Here is a 4280-nt window from a genome sequence, read left to right as displayed (position 1 = left end):
TGTGGCATCACAGCTCACAGCAATCTCCAACTCCTGGGCTTAAGTGAGTCTCCTGCCTCCACCTCCCAAGTAGCTGGGACCGCAGGCACCCACCACAATGCCTGGCTATTTTTTCTGGTTGCAGCCATCATTGTTGTTTGATGGGCCTGGGCTGGATTCGAACCTGCCACCTTGGGTGTATGTGGCTGGTGCCTTAGCCACTTGAGCCACAGGCGCTGAGCCCTTTTTTTTTTTTTAATTAAAAAGTATAACCATGCAATTTTATATACCTTAAATTAGTAATAATGGGCCGTGCACAATTTATTTCTTTCCCCCATGTCCGGCTTACTAGAAATTGTTTCAGATCTAAGTTCCCCACTGTTTCTGTAAGATATTATAAAATTGATGATATAGTATTCCGGCTTTAAAAAGAAGGAAATCCAGCCATTTGCAGTAATATGGGTGAATCTGGAGGACATTATGTTTTTTTTAGAGACAGAGTCTCATTTTGTCACCCTTGGTAGAGTGCCCTGGCATCACAGCTCACAGCAACATCCACCTCTTGGGCTTAGGAGATTCTCTTGCCTCAGCCTCCTAAGTAGCTGGGACTACAGGTGCCTGCCACAATGCCCAGCGCTTTTGTGTTGCAGTTTGGCCAGGACCGTGTTTGAACCCACCACCCTCAGTATGTGGGGCTGGCGCCCTACTCACAGAGCCATCGGCACCGCCCTGGAGGACATTATGTTAACTAAAACAAGCAGACACAGGAAGAGGAATACTGCACAATCTCATCTATGTGTGGACTCTAAAAAAAGTTGAACTCACAGAAACAGAGAGTAGAAGGTGGTTCCAGGATTTGGGATATGGGAGAAATGGGGAAGAAATGAAGTCCACACGGCCCCAAAGAGGGCAAAGCTCACTTCAAATGATGTGAGAGGGGATAAGGGATGAAGAACCTCCCAGAGGCCAAGTCATCAGCCACAAGGGACGATGGACAAGCTTCATCGATACTCTTGGATTAGCCGTGCTCTGCGTGCAGCTACTGTCTTTCACTTTCCTTGCTCACTAGTGTTCCTCTATAAGAATAAACCCGGGTGGCTGCCTTAGGCCCGGGGGCAAGATGGCTGCCTCTGCGGTTGCGGGTGCCGTGAGAGCAGCCTCAGGAATCTCGCAGCCTCTGATGATTTTGGCATCTTCAGCCTATTGGAACTGTGCCAGAGCTGCCTCTTTTGTTTCTACACTGTCCACTGAACATTTTAGTCATTTCAGACACCACTTGTTTCCTGTCCTCCCAGTGTTAGTATTATTTCCTTTTTTTTTTATATTGAGACAGCGTGTCGCTTTGTCACCCTCGGTAGAGTGCACATGGCGTCACAGCTCACAGCAACCTCAAACTCTTGGGCTCAAGCGATTCTCTGCCTCAGCCTTCCAAGTAGCTGGGACTACAAGAGCCCACCACTATTTTTTTGTTGTTGTTTGTTTGTTTGTTTGTTTAGTAGGCCCAGGCTGGGTTCAAACCCACCAGCCCCGGAGTATGTGGCTGGTGCCCTAACCACTGAGCAACGGGGCACCCTGTGGTCCCAGTCTTGTCACATCTGCCAGGAACCTGACTTGTGGGCACACTGCAACGATCCTTAACAGAGCAGCCCCCTTTGTTTCCAAATGTCCAGAAGCTACCAGTCAGAACCGGAACACACTTCAGTTCACTAAAAGGCAATAGAAAGACTGTGAAAGTTGTCACCTATAGGTTTCTTGGACTCCATTCTGGCCTTTGGCTAAGGAGAAAGGCTGCTTATAAGATAAAATCATGGAAGAAGACAGCTGCAAGAAAAAGATGCTTGAGACTGGGCGGGGTGGCTCACATCTGTAATCCTAACACTCTCGGAGGCTGCGGCAGGAGGATAGCTTGAGCTCAGGAGTTTGAGACCAGCCTGAGCAAAAGAGAGACCCTATGTCTACTAAAAAATAGGAAAAACTAGTCAGGCGTTATGGCAGGTGCCTGTAGTCCCAGCTACTCGGGAGGCTGAGGCAAGATGATCCCTTGAACCCAAGAGTTTAAGGTTGCTGTGAGCTATGATGCCACAGCACTCTACCCAAGGTGACAGAGAGACTCCATTTCAAAAAGAAAAGAAAAGAAAAAGATGCTTGAGGGAAGTGTGTTCTACAATAAAACCCAGAGCAAACTCTTAGATAAAATGATGGCATCTTTCTGGAAGAGGTGAAACTGGTATGGTCCTTATCGGAATTACCATGACCAAACAAACCTTCAAGTATAGATCAGTAGTTTCATGATTTCCCAGTTATTGAATAGGTATCTTTGCAAAAATGAGGAACTATAAAATTTGTTGTAAATTGTACCAATTAATCTGTAAACATACAGTGCCAGCATTAATATTATGAAAGTATTAACACTTACAGGAGCAAACATTCCCAGATTTGCTCGGGGAAGTAGACGTTTAAAGTTGTGCATTATTTTTAACAAATGGTAATGGTTGCATTAGTCGTTCCGGTTAGGCTTATTTAGTTGCAAGGAATCTCAAGTGAAGACAAATATAATATAACTCTAAAGCTTCAAGTTAGCTCAGGCATTGTGACATCATTTTAAGGATGAGTGCCTGGGAACTCAGGAACCACCTCAATAGACTTATATCCCAACCAGAAATTACCGCTAGACCTTAGAAAGAGCAGACATTGGATAATGATCCCCAGGAGGGAAAAATGGCTCTTTGGGCTTGGGCTCCTGTGACTCAGTTCTTCTTATATTATTAACTCCATTCTCCCCTACGCATCATCTCTAATTCACCGTGTTTGCTTACTTAAAGTTCCTGCTCCCTCATATTAAATTTAGCTTGTTCCCTTTGAGGTTCTTTTCGGAATCGTGACCCTCACCTCCTGTCTCCAATGGCCAAGAGACTCCAACTGGGCTAGCTGACCTTTTCACACCAGGTCTTATCAGGGTCATTTTCCAGCTGGAAACTGTTGTCTGTTGTTAGGTCAGAAGTCCACCCTGGGTTAGTGGGTGTTTAGTGGGTTCGCACAGAGCAAAAACTAGCCACGTGAGCAATTTCACTTAGACGTGAGCGTAGGCACAGCACACCTGACTTCTAGAATACTTCACTGTGTTCCTAACAGTTCTCATTTGGCTTACTGGAACAAGAAGTTTTCATACAAGAGTGAATAAAATAGTCTTGCAGTATGCCCACTCACGAAACAGAAGAGGCTATACAAGTGAAGACAAAAACTTCTTACCCAGGTTTTGAAAAATATGTATTTCTTTCTTTCTTTCTTTCTTTTGAGACAGAATCTCACAATGTTGCCCTTGGTAGAGTGCTGTGACATCACTACTCACAGTAACCTCCAACTCCTGGGCTTAGGCAATTCTCTTGCCTCAGCCTCCCAAGTAGCTGGGACGACAGGCGCTCACCACAATGCCTGGCTATTTTTTTGTTGTAGTTGTCATTGTTTAGCTGGCCTGGGCAGGATTTGGACCCGCCAGCTGGTTCCCTACAATGAGCTACGGGCATGGCTGAAAAATATGTGTTTCTTAAAAATTAGTTTATCCACTTGAGATTTCATATTTTCATTTGTAAGGATAAACTTTTTCTAATTTTTTTTCAAAACTATGTTGTAGAAACCAAGGGTGGGGGACAAATAATCTCAATCATTTTAGAAAGGATGCAAGAGTTAACTACTGTTAACTGGAAGAGGGGAAGGTAAGAGGCACTGAGGAAAAGTCAACTGAGCGATTTTACAGGAGGTTATAGCCTAGGGCAGCGGTTCTCAGCTCTCCCACCAGAATCATCTGGGAAACATTTTCAAACAGCAGAGAACTTTGCCTGGTTGAAAACCATTATTACATAGAATTATGCACAAATTACAGTTTCAAATCCTTTAACACAATAGAGAGCTGATAATAAGATGAAGTCCCTCCACTGTTAGTAGAATAAGGCAAAAGATAACCAAGCTGAAGTTCTGTGGCCTGTCAGGCCAGGATTATTGAGGGGGGAAGTCCTTGAAACTAATATGGTTTCTTCATTAAAATGAAAAAGATGCAACAATAGAATGTTCTAAAACCAGAAGGCCAACTGCGTGTCTATTTATGGGACTCATAAATAAAGAGGAGGCATCTAATTTGAGATAAGAACCCAAAACATGAACGGCAACAACAAGAAGGAAAGAATATATCATACTTATTTATCTGTTCTATCACTGATAATGCTTAGATGGTTTCTGAGTTTTTCTTTTTGCTGTTATGCTATGAACATTCTTGTACATATTACTTAGTGCACATGTGTACAGAT

The 4280-nt window shown here is 43.8% G+C and overlaps 1 pseudogene; it reads left to right on the top strand.

The window, feature by feature from the left end:
- The first annotated feature begins 1099 nt into the window (after positions 1–1099).
- LOC100959599 lies at positions 1100–2255 on the top strand (annotated as a pseudogene).
- Positions 2256–4280: the final 2025 nt, after the last annotated feature.

This window comes from Otolemur garnettii, unplaced genomic scaffold (assembly GCF_000181295.1).
Source record: "Otolemur garnettii isolate 467f Iridium unplaced genomic scaffold, OtoGar3 scaffold00178, whole genome shotgun sequence".
In the NCBI taxonomy this organism is placed as follows: Eukaryota; Metazoa; Chordata; class Mammalia; order Primates; family Galagidae; genus Otolemur; species Otolemur garnettii.
This window is presented reverse-complemented; position numbering and strand designations above follow the sequence as displayed.